Source organism: Toxotes jaculatrix, chromosome 9 (assembly GCF_017976425.1).
Source record: "Toxotes jaculatrix isolate fToxJac2 chromosome 9, fToxJac2.pri, whole genome shotgun sequence".
In the NCBI taxonomy this organism is placed as follows: Eukaryota; Metazoa; Chordata; class Actinopteri; family Toxotidae; genus Toxotes; species Toxotes jaculatrix.
This window is the reverse complement of record NC_054402.1, coordinates 16,352,164-16,373,795: the sequence shown is the minus strand read 5'-3', so window position 1 is coordinate 16,373,795 and position 21,632 is coordinate 16,352,164.

The following is a 21,632-nucleotide window of genomic DNA, read 5'->3' as shown; positions in this document are numbered from 1 at the left end:
TGAGAGCGAGAGAGAGAGAGAGAGAGAGAGAAATGATGCTTTGTGGAAGACTATAGTGGCTAAAGTGTATGTCCTCACTCTGCTGAAAGGATCATTTCTGCCAAAGGAAATGCTTATTTCCAGCGTGCTCTCTGCCTCAAAGAAAATAGATTTTTACATGCCGTTATCATCTGCAGTGTGCTTTCACTCCCTCTAGATGCCATTTGCTTTCATTCGACTCCTAACAATATCAAAACCCAATTTCTGTGACAGCAATCTCTGCGTAGCAATGAAGCCCTCAGAGGACATGTGTTTACAAAACACTTGCCAGGCCTCACCTAATAAAATATTAAACATTTAAATATAATACCTTTCCCAATTCATTCATGTTTGAGCACTCTGAATTAATAAATACATTCACATGGTCCTCACTGAGTATATGAGCTTGACTATCTTGGCCAGTTTCACCCAGATCTCTTCTCACAGATTCTGATATAAATAGCCGACGTCTTGCATTAGCCAGCACTTCTCACAAACTGTTGATGCCCTCCATGGTGATGTTCTGTACCACCTAATTTCATGCTTCTTCTCTGAGAAAAACTGTCGTTTCAGTTGAATATTTTCTCAAAAAATTATTACAGTGAGGTGCTGAGAAAGCAAAACCTATTCTTTAACATGGACCTGCTGGTAAAATAAACACCTGTTTCAGTATTTAAAAAAAAAAAAAAAAAGTGTGGTAGCAGTGCAGATACAGGTCACCACACCAAAAGAAAATGAACAAAGAAAAAAAATCAGCAAGGAAAAAGAGCTTCAGACTCACCACAGCCAGACTTATTGTGTAAGCACAAGTGTAAACAACCAAAGCAGTATGTAACACGCTGAATCATCCAAGTTTTCTGTTTCTCAGAGGTTACTGTATGTCTGAGAACCCTTTTCAGACAAACTGAACAGAAATGACATCACCCTCCATCATCTGCTTTGCTCTGACTGTATGAGAGTGCAATGAGTGTAAATACTAAAACCACCTTAAATGAAAGAACATTGGTGGGATGTATATGACACGGCATGTGTGCACACTTTTACATACAGTATGTTTGCAGCATTTTGCAATGATGAAATAAACTGACAAGTTAAATGTCAGATTTTATGCATGGAAAATAAGTTGTTGTGAATACAGTTAGGAAAACTAACATGCACTGCATAAATAGTTGGAACAGTGGACCTGCTCTCTTTTTCTGTTAACAAGACTTAATCAAAACCTATTATATAACTGGACCGTGTATGGTCAACGTGCAAAACTGAGGATGTAGTTGAATCATTGTAAACAACTACTTTTGGTGGAAAGTAGCTAAAACCTGCTCAGAAAGTCTCTAAATGTCACTAGATGACGCAATAAATTCACTGTGTCTTCTTGCTATATTTGCATTGTGCCTTGTGCCAGCCCGTTTGAGCCCTTTATCTGTTTGTTTCTCTCTGTGTTCACATATACAAGAGTTTAATACAGCCGAGTTCCCATTAAAGCTGTTCTCATCTGTTTTTTCTGTTTCTCTTTTCAGAAAACGGAACAAGTGTGACACAGTGAGTGATTAAGACACATGTAAACCAGCAGTCACTTCCAAGCCATTTCCAAGCTGCTGCTCTGCTCAGCTAAAATCCTGAATTTATAAACGCAACATCATCTGGAAAAAAGAAATCACCACACACACATGAAGTAGGTCGGTAGGTTGCTGACTTTAATTAATCTGCAGTGTTGCTGGTTTTGCAGTTTTGATCAAGTAACTAGTAACTTTAGCAGAATCATGTACGAGACAGCAAAGAATATGAAGTATGAGGTACTGGAGCTGGAAAGTATTTTGGTTTTGGCAGAACAGAAACGCCCACATCATCTCTTGGACTTAGCTGTTTGGTAGTGTGCATGAGTGACCTTAAAAGGTGACCCAAATAGAATATCACCGCAATCCCCCTCTATCACCTGCACTGTCTAAATATAGATGTAGGATTACAGTTGAGAGCCTGATGTATAAAAGCATCACCACAAAGCCAGAGATTTTTTTTACGGGTTGTTGTGTTGGATATTATTTTTGCACCTTGTACAGTACAAGATTTAGCACTTTTAATCTCCACAACCTTCAAGAAAGATACTGATTTTACATTAGTTGCATTAGTTGCATGACACCGTAGAATAAATGAAAAAAATGAAATCATATTTCTGAGTTTTTTTTTTTTTTTAAATAGGCATGGTTCATGTGTGTAGACGTAAACTTAGCTTATAAATGATTTTGTTCAGAGTTTAAAAGTATTATAATCACTTCATTGATCATTATTCATTCTCCTGCTAAGCTAATATGATTTGTTCTTGTTGATACACACACACACACACACACACACACACACACACACACACACACACACACACACACATATATATATAGATAGATAGATAGATAGATAGATATAGATATAGATATAGGTATATATATATATATATATATATAGGTATATATATATATATATATATATATATATATATATATATATATATATATATATATATATATATATATATATATATATATATATATATATATATGTGATACACCTGACTATGTATCACAGGTGAATTATCTGGGCTATTCCTATGTAATTATTTGGCAAGTCAGTGTGTTTTCAGGATGAACTCAGACTTTCTTCTGAAGTGTAATATAACATGTATGACTAGGAGACTGAAACAGACAAGCATCCCAGTATAAGCACTATACTTCAGACCAAGCGCTTGTTTGATTGTCTAACAGTGATCGACTAGATATGCTGAGCTGTGACAATGGGCAGACTTTCAGCTTCTCTCTCTCTTTAGTCACTCTTTGGTCATGTTTGTGTGTACAACCGAGCACAACATCAGGAATGACCTTGAGGAGAGAAAGCGTGCATCATTATCCTCATTTGTACGATTCATTGTATTTCGCTGCTCTCTGTGACGGCAGGCTTATAGCCCCATCTTCGTGCGTGGCCATTCACAGCAAGTATGAACACTTGTCTTTAGAGGTGGTTGGATGTCGCGTTGCCTTACATTCACACCTCATAGTAATAAGCGTTGATGTCAACTTGATTCTGCCAGAATTGTGGTGTATTCTCAAAATGTAAATAGTTACACAGCGCTGGAGGATATGTCAACAAACATGGCACATCCCACAGGAAGGGAAGCAATGCCATGGATGGGTGTTATTCTTTAAATCACTTTTTGAGAGGAAAAACTTGCTAACTACTACTGTTTGTAGCTTGTACAGGGCTTGCTTAAGCTAGCAGGAAGAGGCAGAGTCAGTTGTCCTTTCAAAGTTGTTGGGTGGATTTGTTTTTTAAGAATGTGGTTATGCTGTACAAGTTTAATTATTATTAAACTTTTAAACCCCCCCACAGTTTTGTGTGGTATTCATGCATTTAACATTCAGACTCAGCATGCAGGATGCTGATGGTTTTTTAAATTTCAATACTGAATCATTCCAGCAAAAGATTGCAGGGCTTCAAGCTGGTTTGAAGCAGTTGTAAACAGTCGCATAGCAACAGTGAATTACTTTTTGTGTTTTTCAAAAGGAGCCGATAGACTGATAATAAACAACCAGTAACAGCAAGAAGAAATACATCACAAACTGTTGCACATGAAGCTGCACAGATGTTGAATACCCAAAACCCAACAGGAGTCAAACTTCAGTGACGTTTAGCCTGATGCACACACTCACACAGAAACACACACTAAATAGAATGCTCTCTTATCCTGGTTTGGCTCCTTCAGTGTTTTTACCCCCTTTTGCTTTCCACACCACTTCCTTTTATTGTCTTCTCCTCCATATCTTGTCTTCCTCTTTCTCCTTTTTCTACTCTCTTTCTTCTTCTCTGCCTCCTCTACCTCCCTCTTCTTCTTTTTCATCATCCTCTCTGTCGCCCTCCACACATCTTAATCCAAAGGCTTTTTCGTGGTGCGATGGGGGGAGGGGACACACTAATCCATTGCACACTTTCTTAAAATAAAAGATGGAAGGACAACTAAAGTGGAGATGAAAGCGCAGACTGCTCTCATCAGCAGAGAGGAGACATCTGACGGAGCTTGCAGTAAAAACCAAATGAAGAGAGAATGATCTGGAGTACAGGCTCCCTCACTTTAAAAAACCCTGTCACAGTGGGGCTATTTTTAATTTAGTTACTAACTACAAGACAGACACATGTCACGTGAGAAGAAGAAAGTGAGAGAGAAGAGAAGATATGATGATGAATCTGAGCAGCTTGTGATGTGAAAAGGTATTTATAGAACATCAGGAGGTCAAAGGGTTCAACCTTACGCTTGGGGGGGCATGAGGGTTCACAGTGAAGGTTCAGTCAGTAAAGGTCTTATCAAAATGAACAGAAGTCGGTAAGCTCAGAACCAGCGTGTAATTCCACCTGCTGTTAGCGTGCTCAGATCACGTACCTCTGCTTTGATGTCTGGATCACAGCGGTTCAAATACAGTAATCATCCCCGAAAATATAAACAGCCCTGGTTTACATTTTACACTCATTAGGTTGTGTTGTCGGTGGATTGTACTCTCATAAAATTATGGCAACAAATTAAATTAGGCTGCTTTTTAGAATGAATACATATATATATATATATATATATATATATATTTGCCATACAACAGACATCTACCTCAACATCTGAACATTACCTACTCTTGTTAACAAGGGATTTGTACTTTTCCATCCCCTCTTCCTCACTCCAAACTCAACTGCTGCACCCTCTTCCCTGCTTCCACCAATCACACTCTCCCCCAATTACAATTTTTGAGCTGGCTATCATCCTGTCAGTGTTGATTAGTTCAAGAACTGGCCCTGATGGGATCGTTGCTTGTATTTGAATATAAAAATTTTTTTAATTTTTTTGTAAGAAAGGAGGAGCAGCTATAGCCTATAGATGTCTATATGGAAAATATGCAGAGACAACAGTGGAAGAGGTAGCAGTTTCCCAGTTCTATATTGCTCACACACATGGCCGAGAAAGGCAGCAGAAGGGGTTAAAGCAAACCAGCATGAGTTGCCCGGTGCACTGAAGATGGGGAAAGAGGAACTGGCAGAGGCTGCACAGCTGTTTGGAAAGCTCTGGGTTGAGGAACCAAGTGAAGGTCTGGACGAACATGAGAGGGAATTAATCCATTCAAGTTTGAATTTTACAAGACGGAAGACGTGGAAGTTCTGTGAAAAAATAGCCAAGTGTACTTGTGGTTCTGTGAATGCCAAATGGGCAAATGAACTACAAATGACTAATTTAATTCGAGAAAGGCACTACTATTGTTGTGATATGCTGTGTTTGCTGAATAAAGAGCAACAGAATGTTTTTTTTTTCAGTTTGTGCATTTCGTGCTTGGGTTTTGTTTTTGTTTTTTATGAAGCACTTAATAATTCACTTTGATTATACTACAAAGAAAACAGAGCTGTGTAAGTGTATTTTGATATAAGTCTTCCCCCCAAAGTGGCTGATCATATGCTATGTAGATAAAATAGTCTAAATGAATATATATGCTACATTTAATTAATCATTAGTTTTCTCATTACAGTGTTGACTGATTCATTAAATATAGATAAATACAGGCAGTGTGTGTGGTGGGTGGTGGGAGTGTGGATAAACTCTGAAATAAGCCCAACTAAGGTCACATTTGACAAAAACTACTGAAAGAAGTCTGAAAAGTTCTCTGCATGAGGATAAAGCCAACAGAGTATTATAAAACGGTGAAGACAATCCTGTCTTCGAGCTGGCATTAAGTGAAGGTATCAGCTGGTTTGATGCTAAGCCACAATTTGCCTAAGTCAGGAAAAGGGGAGAAGTAGTAAGACCATGGCTCTCCCCGCTCCTATTTATATAGGAACGGGGAGTTGAATGAAAACATTTTGAATTCATTTTCAAGTTAAATTTAAACTGAATCAAAGCTGTAGTTAGATCAGGAAACTGGACGTGGACCCATTCTCGCCATCTGGACCAGGTCAGGATATTGTCTAGCCTTGCAGCCATTACATTACTTTAACAAAAAATAAATACATTAATAAATACAGCTGTTCTCCTTTAAAATGCAACAAGATGCAAAACAATGAACATTTTAACGCAAAACTCAAACACTTTTATACCACATACATACTTGACTAATGGACAGTGCAAGGTAGCTGTGAACATGAAACACAGTATTTACTAGCTGACAGTCAGTTCTTGGAAGCAATTAGAGGTAATGGCCTTGTTAATCAGAGTAATCACAGCCCCCACTCATCTCAGTCACTCCAGATTTATTTTTGTTTAACCTTTCCATCTATCTTCCTTTCCACCTGTGCTCTCATCATAATGGAAACTTATGATTACAGGAACTGATCATTATAAACGCATGAAAAGGTTAATAGTGGACAGAGTCTTTCAGGTTTGAATGAGTGCTGGCTATGCCAAACGGTTTGGCATAACCCTTTTCTCAATGTGTAGTTAGTGTAGATTTCAGCAGGTATAAAGGTAAATTATCCTTTATACCTGCTGAAATATACACTAATCCCCTGATATTGCTTGTGTGATTACTGTATGTATTTTTAAATCTTTTAATTAAAATACACAACATTATGTATTAGGCTATCAGTAAGGGTGCATACAACAAATCTGGCATTAACAGAGTTCTCCACCGATTTAGCATAGGCTATAGCACTCCTTTAACATTGCCCGACTCAAAATGGACAGTTCAAAAACACAAAGAAGGATCAAAATCAATGCAGCAGAACCACAAATATCAGCTTTTTTATTCCACACACTTGTCTTCCTTGTCAAAACCTTGTGCCTAGATTATCCACAATGCAACTTGACCACAGATACCTCTGGTCAGAGATTCAGGTGTGTGTTGCTAGCAGAGGCTAATGTAGTCTTGAGCTACTAGCTTCAAGCAAAGCTGCAGAGATCCGGTGTGCTCACTTTTCTCTAACTCCACCAACAACGCTGACTCAAGTGACATCATCTGAGGCAGCGATATCAGACCTTGTGCAGCTTCCTCTTTTATATAACTGTTTACACTTTAAGCCATATTTTTGTTGCCTCACACCTGGTAGCCACCAAATCGCTCCATAACCAATACAGAGCTGACATTATATGGTCATAAAGTTTAATAGCACTGAGAACTGGCATTTGCTGCAATCACACCCTAATATATCTTGAATTCTTCTGTGTTTTAATGTGTTATGAATGCATATCTAGACACAGTATCATTGTTTTCCATCTGTCGTGGCAATTTAATATCATATTATGGCTCAATAAAGCAGAGGAAGGAGGGTTTGTCTTCTGTTCTCACCCAATTTTCTCCCTAAAAATGTCTTGTTTTCTCCTTAGTCTTAACTCTTTTCCTTTCTCCTTTTCCTTTACTTTTAATGATCAAACTATGGCAACAAAACAACCTCTGACTTTTGCACTGCTGCTTTTAGTTGCCTGTAATTTCTTAATTATGTATTGTAAAGTAAATCTTAAGCTGCTGAATAGGTAGATGATGGATGAGGTAAAGGATGGCAGATGCGGTGTGGAGGACAGGGCATGGTATTAAGGAGACAGAATCAGGATGGATAGATGGTTTGAGCGCAGGATGGTGGAGCTGGAGCAGTAAAGGCTGAAAGAGGGACTGATACAGGCTGGTGAGAGATGGAGGATGGCAGGAGAGGTGATGGTAGAGGCGCAGAGCTGTACTGTACTACAGTAAGTGCTGGTGGTGGTGACAGATTGTGTTTCCGGTCTGCTGCTGGGAGGATGCCTGCAGGTTTGGACCTGCATGGCTTTGTTTGAGCCAAGTCAGTGACAAGCCTGCTGGGTAATGATATAATAAGTTGTATTTATGCTGATGAGAATATCAGTACATGCATATATGTGTACAGGGGAAATCTCCTTTGGGTGACCTTGATTTAGACTTGTGGAGACAATATTTGAACACAATGCCATGTTCAGAAGCTGGAAAAGATGACATGGTGTTTCCTTGTGGCTTTATAGGAAGTATTTGGCTGCAACATTGCTATTGTCTGAGTCAAGACTTCGACTATGAGTATGAGACTATGAGATCACTAAGCTGCCAAACGCATTGAACACCTGAGCAGCAGGTTGAATGGATTTCCTGAAGACTCAGTATAATCTCTCCCTCTCTATCTGAATATGTCTCCCGCCTTTTTATTTCCCTGTCGTTGTCCTCGCCCCACTCTTCCTCCCCTTCTCCTATTCTGAATATAAGCTCCTCTTTCATTCGGTCAGTCCATCACTTTGGTCTGCCTTAGCAGTTGATTAGCGTCTGTCCACCCTAATCTTCCCCACATCGCAGAAAAATGGCCTGAGTGGCCGTTTAATCTAGCAGGGAGAAAAACAAATGCTGACAAACAACACACACATGCAATTAATACACACTAGTGGCAAACTTATCAGTTGGGTGACATATTGGCCCTAGTTTGGCCTTATCATCTGCCAGTCGTGTGGATGTTAATAAGAATGAGGTCTGTTATTAATCATAACTACTAAAAAAGTCTGTAAAGCCTGCTCTAAATTGTTCATTCTTCATTTATTTTTTTTATCTGTTAAGTATCTATGGTACTTTTCATTTTCTAAGCATATACGTGCTGTTTCCTGTAGGCAAATTCTCTCTTCAGGATAAAAAGCAAGAACAAATACATTTAAAATATAATGTATAACTCAAAGCCACAGCAATGCAGTATATACTGACTTTATAAAACAGTGTGTTTCTGTTAGTTTGTCCACCTACGTACCTCAAAAACCCTCGTTCAAAACAGCATCACAAACACCACATCTGATTTTCTTTGTTAATTTGTAATTAGTCAGCATGAGGCGGCCACTGAGAGTGGAAACCTGTTTGGTCATTATTGGTCTGACTTCGCTGTAAGGCACATGCGTCAGCAGCCATTGGTTGTGTGGATACAAACAGAAGAGGAAACATTGCCAACATCAAGAGAGAACTTAATTAACATTCACAATTAACATAGAGAACAAATGGACTACCAGGTGCTTTGACTCCACAATTCAATTATTGCTTCTTACTGGCAGGAGACACAGTGAAGGTCAAGGACGTGCCGTAATTATGGAGCACTATGCACTGTAACAGCACCGAGGATTACCAAGAGGCAAAGGGCTCTCTTTAAAAGCTTAACTATGCCCTCTGTTGCAGTGTTTAATAATCACAGTAAAAGATGGCAGCGTTTGTCTAATTAAGAGAATGTTAAACGTCAGCTGCTAAACATGAGGGAAATGTGGCACTGATGGAGATAATTACTGTGGAGGACTGGATCTCTCTGAACTAATAGTATGAGAAACAAAAGTCCTTGTGATTCAAATGTCATGATACTGCTAGCGTAATAATGACACTGATTACATTCCCACCTTGTGTTTGGCGGTAATTAGCAAATGTTAGAATGCTAAAATGCTAAACCAAGATGTGATAAATATTATACCTGCTTGACGACAGCATATTAGCAATGTTATTGCAAGAAAGTTAGCATGCTAAGAATGTTAGCAATCTTACAGACCCACTGAATAAAAAAAAACTTGCATAACAGGTAAACATCCTGTAACAGACAGCTCAAATTTATTTATCAACTGCAAACAGCACTGATTTGTAATTGTGCAGTAGCAGTCAAAAATCAGGGCATGCTTGATGATGACTTTTTAATTAAAATAATAATAATAATAATTTATAAATAAGATCATTTGAGCTGTGGTCTGTTCCTTTAGAAATTAACAATTAGCAGCTAACGCTGACAAAAAGACATTTCCATTGTATTTCCGTATTGTATGTTAAACTGTGCTGCAATGCTGAAAAAACCCATTGCTAACCTTATTCTACATAGGTTAGCTAAACAACTTTACACCGACAGATCGTGAGTAACATCTGAATTCATGAACTTAGACAAATGATCATTGCACTATGTATTTGTTCTGGGTTTAATGGAGGATTATGCCTCATTTGATGCCTTACTGCCACCTATACAATCATACAATATAATGGGTCTGGCCCTCCTCAAACCTGCTCCACTCATGCTCAGTGGGTCATTTACTTGACCACAAAATGATCATGATTGGCTGCTCCACTGTGATTTGTTGTTGCACACACTGGTGTTCCTTGGCTTAAAAATCTCAAATTTTACATTGCTGTGAACCAAGACAAAACATTATGTGAGATGTGTGCCAACTGCATGAGTCTCACGCTCAGTGTGTGAGAGCTGGCAGGCCTGTGTTTATGCTTTAACTTTGTATAATATACAGACATAGAGCACATCAGTGTGAATAAATTTCAAGGTGTTTTTTTGCCTGAACGTCTCTTAAATGTCTTTGTATCACTCACTTTCTCAGTGTAAAATCATCCAAATACTGTTGCTAAAACCGTTGCCTTTGATTGATGCCGATGTCCTTGGCACTGATGTTAAATTGCAGTTCATTTTCTCCAGACTAGAAGGCACTCAATAAAAATAGCACCAGAACGCAATGCCATTCAGCAGCCAACTTAGAAATCCCAAATAAAAGACTTAACCACCTTCACATGTGAAAGAAATTTTAACGAATGTGTCATGGCAAACTTCCCAGACTTGAATCACCTGTTCCTTGGGTAAAATACGTCACATTTAAGCCACATCCATTTGTAATAGTTTCACGCACTTCGCTAGGAAAGAGACAAATGACAACAAAGTCTTTCACCTTTGTTAGAAGAGGTAATGAGGTGAAATTAAAACCTCAACCTCAGTGAAAACAGAGGTTGATAGAATACAAACTTTGGGAGGTAAGGGAATTAAATGAAGCATCAGATGGCACAAAACAAAGGATTTGTCGGTGAAGCTCGGGCAGGGTGAAGGTGGGAGCAAGAACTGGATCTGGATTTACAAGATAATTATCAGACGCAAGTTAATCCATTCGTGTCTGAAGATTTCATGGTCCAGTCTCAAAGGACAATGGCTAGAGATTGAACTGCGCTCGCCCTTTCTTACTTTTCCACACGCACACGCACACAGACGTAAACATAGAGTAGGTGTGCACACAGTCACACGTCTGAAATTTGATCAGCCATTGTCAGGCTAAGAAATGAGCTCCAGCAGATCAATAACACAGACTCACACCACTCAATTACCTGTGGACTGAGAAAAAAGGACACAGAGCTCCACCTTCAAACGTCGGTGGAAACAGCGATTCATAATTCATTGCAACCTATCAAATCCGTGATCAATTAAGACCACAGTGAATGGGGGCAGCTGTAATGACTGGTTGCTGCTGCCTTTAGTACAGAACAACCTGCCCACAACGGGCCATGATTGAATTATGAGTGGTATACAAGAGGCGTTAGTGGTACAGATTTCCACAGTTTAAAAAATTCATGAAGAAATGGAAAAGCCATGAATGGCGCAGGATGAGCGTAAACAGCGTGGATCAATGCTCGCTCTTTTTGTGGGCTAAATTTAGCCCTGCCTTACACACCGTCTCCCACAAGCCTGGCTTATCAACATAATTCATTAAAATCTGTGACAGGTCGGACATCGCGACTGCAGGAAAAAGGGCCTTTCTGGCTGCTCAGAAGGCATGAAATCACCTGGTGAGGGTGGGGATAACACAGATGAATAAACTCTGAGGGGGAATATTAATCTTGGGGAAACATCTGTCTTTAGAGAGGTAGAACGCGAAAGCTGCTGCTGACTCATTCTCTCTTTCTGTCCCCGTCCTCACTGCTTCATCACACATCCACACTCTCTCCTCAGCTGTATTTGTTTTTGCCCCTTTGGTTGTTTTTATTTTCTTGTTCCCATCTGATCTGGCTGGGTAATGTGCTTTCGTGTTTCAGTAAACACTTACTGGGTATACAATATTCTTCATCCCTGACATAGAAGTGGGACGAGGGCAAACCTTAGAGGCCTATTTTTTTTTATTATGATAGCATTCTTCATGCTTTGCTTTGTGTACTCATAACTTGTGAATGAGAGTGGTCGTCCATCAACAATCAAACATAGTGAATATCAGTGATTAACTGTTTCATGCTCCTACTACAATTTTTTAGTAGACACATAGGTTACACATCTTCTTTGATTTGCCTTTAACTCAGATGCATTCCCTAGCCCCTTACCCAAACCTTACCCATGAAAACTGAATGCCTAACTCTAACCCTGACCCTTACCCTAACCAAAACCCAATTCTAGCAGGTGAGCACCGACCAAAATGTCTTCACTTTCCGAAAATGTCCTCACTCTGTAAGGTCTCAAATAGGTCCTCACAAAGATAGATCTAGAAGTACACGCACAGTTCTGCAAAGTCCTTTATCAAAGGAAATTATTTTCTCATATTTTTTCAATGTTTTATGAATTTCAGTTTTAAACTTTAAAACCGACTTTTGCATTAGGTACTGCCACGTTAACACATGGACACTGGAAGTCATCTAATCTGGAGAGACAAGTACTAACACTGAAAACCTTGAATACGAGTTAAAACCTACTGTACACCTTCGTGTTTTCTGCTGGTGGCTTTCAAACATGTTCCATTCAACATTTTGGTCCCAGTGACCTTCATGTATATGAGCAAGCATCACACAAGACGCCACATAGATTATGCAACCATGGAGATCCATGTTGGATAAGAGTGAAACCCTCAATAATTCAGGAGGCCAGAATATACAGCTGTGGCCCTGCATGATCATGCTTTCAGTGACTTTTGTTCTGCACTGCACAAAAACATCTTAACACAATTCCACCTTCACACTTCACATAATTCTAACTTCCCCCCTAAAATTACATTTATATAGTACTTAGTTTGCAGTAGCAACTACATTTGAAAACTGATTCAAGCACCCACATTTTTTTAATCAAGAAGGATTTCTATAAAACATCACTGAAGTTGCAACATGTGCCAAATGAACGCATCCCAAATATATTCACAATCAAATTATTTTTTCTGACGACATCTGTGTGTGTCGAGTAAAGCCATGTTACGCTTGGGGACATGAGACATCCCAGTATCAGTAACCAAACCACAATCGACACATTGTCAGTAACCACAATCCATACAGCAATTATGTTTACCTCCGAAACATTTAATTATTCAGTGGTGTATGAATAAAATTCCATATTTATAAACACACAGACGACTGGTCTGCTCTGCATTTCACTAAAATAGATGCTTTCAAAAGAAAAAACAACTTGCAACTCAAAGTCAAAGTCAACTTTATTGTCAAAACCATATGTACAGGTCCTACACAGGTTTTGAAGTTGCAGTGCTCCCTAGGCCCACAGTGTTACACTATACAAAAATAGTAAGATAAATAAATAAAGACAGTATAAACATAACATTAACAATAGAGAAAAGACCTAGTTGAGAACTCAACTCTTGGTGTGTCGGAAAGTTCTACAGACAATATATCAAACTGATGTATGTAATACTAAATAAACTGTCTAAAATTCGATATGGTCATTTTTTCATGATATTGCAGTGTGAAAACCCTGACAGTGTCAGTGTTTGCTGAAGAAACAATTTAACTGAGTGACTGATGCTTTTCCGTCAGAAGGCTCTGTGTTCAGCCCAGTGGAAAGACTGCAAACACTGAATGAAAATACTCACAGCACACACTGCTGTTTAGATAGGATGGCCCGCCTCCACCTCTCCCCTGCTCTCCCTGCTTCCCTTTTTCTTCTCGCTGGAGGCGGCTGAGTGCTCCTAATCAGCAATCATTTGAAAGGTCATGAATGAGACGCTTGTGGGAGAGGCCACGGGCTGTAAGCTGAGAGTTTGTCTCAGTCAACTGGTGCACAGAGCTGGCACCTCCTGAGCTATAGTTTAACTAAATTGGCTGGCAAGCCCCCACCCTCTCTTCACTGTACTATTTTTTTCCTTGTGACTTTGTCATGGCCATTTTTGAAGCTTTTATTATAAATATAAGAGGGAAAAACATCAGTCTATTTTTTTCATCACAGCAACACCTCTTAATTATTATCCAAAGGAACTTTAACAAGGCCTTTTCCCTGATGATATTTTGACAAGTCACAGCAGCAAAAGCACAGGCGTAAGTAATAAAACTAATGACAGCTGAATTCCATTTAGCTGCTTCGGTTTCAGGGTCCTGGTATTGTTCATGCTTGTTCACTGTCACACTGTCATGACTTACTGCGACACTCGAATAGAACAGAGCCACTGTTATTGTTATTCGTGATACCTGTAACTTTCCTCCTGTGACAAGTCAAAATGTCTGCTGTGAAAAAGGCCTGTGGCTCACATGTTATGAATTTTTGATGCTGCTAAAATTAGCCAAATCAGCTCCACATATTACAGGTCTAGATGCTCTTAAGGCAATGGTTGGACAGTTCTGGAAATATGCACATTCGCTGTCTTGCTGAAAGGCAAAAGAGAAGATTGGTACCAATCTACTGCTAAATATGAAGCTGAAACCCTATAGCCGGTTAGGTTAGCTTAGCACAAAGACTGGAAACAAGGGGAAACAGCTAGCCTGGCTTTGTCCAAAGGAAAAAAAAAAGCTTGTTTTATTTGATTTCTTTTATTTCTACACAACCGCTTCCTCGCTGTAGCTTCATGTTTATTAATGTTTCGTACAGACCTGAGAGTAATATCAATCTCCTTGTCTAACTCTTCAGCTCCAATGAAGCAGCTTTGTTTGTTTGATCACTCTAAACCCTTTAAACAATTCACAGATTTTGCTGACGCTGCATTTTTCAGAGTGCTCTAAACTTGTATAATCAAAAAGCCTACATAACTAAGTGCTGAGCAGTCTCAGAGCCAGTCTGTGCACAGAGATGCCAGGACAGATGGCTGAAACCACATTTACTCAGGAGTCCCACTGTCTGCCACCACAACTCTGTCTCCTTCAGTACATATACAACAGTGTCCATCTGATCCCTGCAACCACACAGCATCTGCTGAAGCATTCTGGGCTGTGTGTTGTTGTGTGTGGGTGCATGTATATACACTCACACACACACACACACACACACACACACACACACACACACATGCGTCTATATATTTATTCAATGTGTCCTCAGATGTTCCTCCCTACTCTCCCATTTAAAAGCCTTTTTCTATCGCCAGCAGGGGCCTCACATACAGATAAACTTTACCACAGAGACGTTAAAATCTCCGACCAGTGACAGTGCACACATTTTTACAAACTGTCAAACTTCCAGAGAGAGAGACAGTCAAGTGAAAGAGTGACAAGTGATAAGAGGAAAGGATATGACACCAGAGAGAGTCAGCTGCAAGTGCGATAACAAGAGCAGTGGATGAATGAAGCTTATAAAATGTGTTTCAAAACAGCACTACAACCACTCACTGAACTCAATGAACTTACTACAATATTTAAAAAAAACAATACCCGTCCCCCCATTCACCCCTTCATACACACACAAACACACACACATTTATAAGCAAACTCTTCAGGCAGCCACCAGTATGAAAAGGACACATTCTGCCTCTAATGACCCTCAGTCCTGCTTCCCATTATTCCTGCTCTTCCATGTGGCAAACCTGGCCTGGCCTGCAGCTCAGCAGACAGTCCTTCATATGCTACTGTCCTCCCATTCTCCTTTTGCAACATAATGAGGTTCACATCTGTAGTTTTTAGCGAAATGTCTCAACAGCTATTGGAAAGTTTGATCTGAAATTTGTTCAGACATTCAGGTTCCTCGCTGTCATTTAAGTGATCCCTTAAGGTTTCATCTAGAGCTTTCATCAGGTCCAAATTTTGATTTGTACAATGCTAATGATGTTCCCATCAGCTTCAACTGTATATGGTGTTTGGTTCTACTCAGCAAATGTCCTCTGGCAACTCAAGGAGGCTGTTTTTCATGCAGAGCTGAAGTCGGTCTGAACATGGACTAAGCACAGCCAGCAGAGTGTGGGCAGCGTGGAGTTTCTTTCCAGAACAATTTTATTGTGAGAAAAAATAATAATAAAAATATTGAGCCGTTCTAGTGCCTAGTTAAAAAAAAAAACACTCTGCAAAGCTTATTCCAAGGCAAACACAAAATGTTTCCTCATTTTAAAAACAAAATCTACAGGTCTCAACAAAATATAATACAATTTTTTTTTAAAAATTGAAGAAAGAAATTGTATCATGTCCTTTGCCATAAAAAGGGTCAAGCAGCAGTGTATATGATGTACTACTTCTGCTTCATCTCTGCTTTTCTTACAGTTGGAAACTATGTGGACTGAGAGAGTCAAAGATAAAAAAAAAAAAATGCTCCCTCTCATCACATAAATAGTGTTACCCTTAATATAATTAAGCACAGACCCTTTTCCACAAGTTCTGTCCTTTTGTCTTTTTTTGTCACATTCTCACTGTGGTGACCATTGCTTCCCTCAAACTAGTGCCCAAACCGGTAATTTGTTACAGTGTGCTAGGTGGGCGATGACTGTGAAATGAGGGCACTTGCTGCAGCCTGACAGGACCCCTGGTAATACTAAATGTAATACAATCTCAACTTTCTTCACGCTCTCCTGTGAAAAGGTTGCCGACTCTCGTTTTGAGCCTTGCAAGACACCGTATCACGGCTTTTCTAAGGGCAAACAAATCACACTCAATGCATCTGATCTGCTGCTCCAGTTTGCAGACTGTTTCCTTGACCCTGGTGGCAAACTGAGAGGTGTGATGTTGGCACAACACTCATAACAGAGCCTTTCTCACCTCCCACCATTGGCTTGAAAAGTCAAAGTCACTCTTTTTGTCCCTCTCCTGAAAATCAATATATTTTTTTCCATTACAGAAGAGGGTAGACATGAGTGTGGAAATATGGTCTATAAAACCAAGAGCTAAAAGAAAACTGCCCTCTGCCTACAGAAAAACGCAGCCTGTCCAACCATCTTGCACTGATCCTTTGTTTGACAATATAATCCAGCTATACAGCTAAATATCTAAGAATGGAACCCATCATGCATGTACGTTACGGAAAGCGAGAGACAGGATTGGAGATGGAGAAAGGACATGGAAGCTGAGAGCAAAGGAGTCAGATAAAGCTGTAACCCAGCGAGGCCAGCATGGTTGGAAGGCACAGGGCCATTAGCATTGTTCTGCTTAATGGTGAGCTCATTCATCCACAGAGAGAAACAGAGAGAGGAGGAGAAAGAGAAGAGAAACAGACAGAGAGAAAATCATTGCTGATTTACACCTGCTGTTACAAGACCCATCTTCCCTCTGATTAGTCTACTTCAGACGTAGCCCCCTGAGCACTGATTACATGCTTACAACACCAGACACCTGCACACCAAGCAACAACTACAGCCCTGCCTGCCATACGTGCATGAAGAGCTCTTGATTTCAGGCTGTTTCATGTTTCCGGGGAGGAAAGGCAAGCTCACGCTGCCTTTAATACTGGTAGCCATTTCCCCAAACAATTTTGACAGATCTTAGAACACCAAGCGGCAGTGTCATTCAATATGGGATCACTGTAGAGTGGCAGTGTACAGTTCAGCTTAAAGCTAGACTGTGTAGATTGCTGTGAATATGCTCAAGGATTATGTGCCAAATGCTTGACTCAGGATTTCAGGCTGCATAGATGCAAAAAGACTGCTGACTCTAGTCTAGCCGGTGGTAGTACACCAGACACTGCTCATGTTTTACTAGGGGAATATCGGCTTGTGTTGTCTGTTGGACAGTTTAAGGACAGGTTAGACTTTAACAGGCTATAAATGATGGGCTCAAGGTAAGCTAAGGGCAATATGTAGTTAATGGTTGAAATGTTTATTGTCTATTTCTATAATGTCTTGTTAGATCTGAATTTATTGTGTGTTTTTAGCCCTGCTAGCAGCGTGGCTGTAGGGATGGCAATGTTGGTCGGTCCACTTCCTTGGTGAAAACTGAAATACCTCAACAACTGTTGGATGGATTATCATGAAACTTAACACAGACATTCATGTTCCCCTTAGAAAGAATTATAATAACATGGATGATCCCTTAGCTTTTCATCTAGCGCCATCATCAGGAATGTATCTGTTCCATCACACGAGTGAGACAGATGCCTAAAAAAAAAAAGTTAATTGCTTCTTTTGTAGACATGCCGTAATCTTCCTCCCTCTGATAATACTTGACAATCAGAAAGAATTTCCATTTTGTGTGACTTCATTCATTCATTATGGTTATCACTATATGGTTATCACTATTCACTACTGTACTTCAGTCATTGGAGAGATCGGACACTTGATTTCAGATGTGTGGAAGCAGGTTACAAAGAACAAGATGGAGAAAAGAAGATTAAAAAATTACTTGCTATTTCCTGAAAAACAAAACAAAAATATTTAAATATCAGCATTCATGATGTTTTAGCGCAGGAAGCAGTGTCACATGCTAGATTTTCTTTTGTGCTTTTGCCAGTACACTACCACTGATTGCAGCCTGTAACAGTACTGTGTATGCACTCAGCCCTTGTCCACACACACAACGACCAGTGATGACAAATGAACCACAGTCAAGCACCTGTGCACCCGTACACATCCAAGTTGTTCTCCTCCCAAAGTACATTTTGACCTACGATTATCTTCTGCCCTACTTCATTCTGTCCCGGGTGATTCAGCCAGATTAATCTCAGAGCATCTAAAGCAGGTGTTTCTGATGCCCTTCAGCATTTATCACCTCTGTCCTTCACGGCACTCCCCTGATGTTTGATCTCAACATCTGCATGATGCTGCTGTTCGTGCTGATGTTCATATTTTCGAAAGAGACTTAAAGGTTGTTGTTGGTCAAGTGTTGTTTTTCTTCAATATTATCTTTATTGTCAACTTAAATTGGAACCAATACAAGTACCGGTAATGCATCTTATGATTTGGTAGAGTTGAAGGGATTTCATGTCTTGTATATCCATGGGTGTATTACCAGCTACAGCATTCATGAAAGCTGTTTAGTCAGTGCTCACTGAAAAAGTTTATATTGCCCTTTTCTTTACTATCGCTTGTATTCATTGTGATCTTCTTCTGGCTTGTCCTATCCATCTGCTGGCTCACATGAATGACACAAAAAAAACGAATACTGCCATTTCCCCACAAAGTGAAAACAAATCACCAACAGCAGCACAACCCACAACACATTATTTCAACCTCAGCTGCTGCCAATGTTAAGTTACAGACAACAAAATACCCCTTCCTGCTCCTCCACCTTCCCACTAATATTACATAAAAACACACAATGCTCTCGGCTCTTTTCACCATCCATCCCATTTATTTTCCTTTCTGACTCGGGGCTTGTGGCACCTGTTATGGCGGCCGTGCTGCTGAGATATCGGTGCTGTTTGCTGACGATGAGGTGTCTCTCAGAGGCCTGTGTGCTCTCAGCAGCCTGGCATCCATTAGTGCTTTATGACCAGCTCACTGCCTCAGCAGTCCCAGTGCATGCACAAGTGCTTGGCTTTTCATTTTTCTCTCTCTCTTTTTCTCTCCCTAACTCGAGTCCCTAGGGGAGACACCAGCTCAGGCCCTGATGATAAATTGTGGCAATTAAGCACTGTAATCACCCCCAGACTGGAGACAGATGTTAATGGGGTGGAGCAACAAAGAGTGCCCCCATGTGGTGGGGAGAGAAATCCTTTAGTGACGCTAGGCATCGCTATTTTATCATGGTGGGCTCGGACAATTTAATCTGAAACATAATGATCCCTATGAGGAGAGTGTGTAGTAGAAAACAGTGCCACAGAAAAGCAACAAAAATGGAAAAATGAAAAAGCAGAGTGAACAGGATCTCGCAGATATTTGGGTAACTCAACTGAAAATTTGAGCACCAAAAACTGTGGAGAAGAAGAGAGGAATAAAGTCAATCCCACTGCATTGTTAGTCTTTGTATAATAACAGCTGCCACAATACCCACTAACTACATAACATTTCTTTATTCATGTTTTTCCCTGCCCCATGACACCTTGACTTCCTGCTATTCCTTTCGCTGAACCAGGGATGGTGAGAGTTAGTATTGTGATATAGGTGTCCTCCCTTAGATTTGAGTTAGACTATCACGAGGCTAGGAAGCAGGTGACACATTTTGTAGCTCTTTAAAAAAAAATCTTGCCAAAGTGATGATAATATAACGTTTGCTCTAAGTTTTATAATTGTTCCCAGTGGTATCTGATCAATACAGCAGACAACAGAAGGAAGAGTTAGTCTTACAGCTCAGTGAAGGTCCGCAGCACAGAGAACAGTGATGACAGCATCTTCAGTCTGATTCTTCGCCTACGATCCTAATTTATTGGTTCCAGGTTCCTCACCTGAAACACAGGAAAACAGCTGAATGGATAAGAGAGTTTATAAAACACACATACAGTACATACACACACTTTATTAGAGTCAGAAAGTAGGAACAGATGGCTCCTTTTCTTTCAGGCAGTCTCTGTCCAGCAGAGTCCTCCACATCATCTGGCAGGTGTTGTGCTGTGGAATTGTGGATGTAAGCAATTTAAAGCACAGCAGTGTGTCTTCACCTCTCCAACACATGCTTTACAGACACACACATGCAAGCATGTATGTTCACGTACACCCACAAGGAAGTAAGGCATGAGCAAGCACACACACAGCTGTTCAAAAAGGAATTCACACTGTGTGACACAGCTCGGGTGAAAACGTCAACAGATCCTGCTTGTTGTGGCTGAGAACAGAACTGCACTATTTTGCATTTTAAATTCACACTGTGATCCACACAAGCAAGGGAGGGTAAAACTTGAATAATGAATATTTTCAATAACCACGGCCAAATTAGAGTTACATCATCATTATTATAAAAAAGCTGTGAATACAAGAAAGAGGACATAACTGTCCTTCAGGTTCAACAGGAAGCTCCATACAGAAAACACTATTAAATATTTTACTTTATGATGTGAAACTTGTAGCTTCATGCTGTTTGAAAGCCAACTGACAAGTTTCCATCTACAACTCAACAACACTGGAAAGATTTTCACTTCAAAAGACTTACACTAGATATTGTGTGTTTTTGTAAGTCTTTCCTGACACTCTTAAAAGGATTCCACATTATCACTGTTTTTATTAGATGAATGATTAAATATATTCATTCATCAGTCCCAGACTTTCCAAGCACTTTAAATATTCAACTTAAATCTGCACCCCAAGTACTTCTCCTACAATTACATGTTCACCGGAAGCCTTATAATTTGCATCATCATTTATTATGTAAATATGCTTTCTACAGTGTATATTTAGCATCCATATGGCTTCTGTACCATATGGTCATCCCACACTGGGTATGGCGTCTGTGCTGGCATACACCATGGCCCAAACATTTTCTGTAGGTTTTGCTGAATGAAATGTGACAGGAAAGTTTTTATTGTGAGTAATGAAACAATGGGTCTGCTCTTTTTAGTCATTAACTGTGTCAAGAGTATGTTTATTTGTAATTTAGCAGTAAGTTTATTACACTGAAGTGAATAGTAAAAGGCTGTTTTTTAATTATTTAGGAGAGATACTTGTGAAAGTTAGTCCCAATCTGCATAAAATAGTATTAAGTGAATATGATTAACATTTTCATCCACTACTGTGTGTACTTGTGGGTGGCCAAGAATCACAGTGCATAAATCTGGCCTGGAGTCAATGCTGTAGAAAGCCTTTGGCAGTGTTTCCATGTCTGTGTGTAAAGCAAATGGGCTCTTGGACATAACAGCTACTG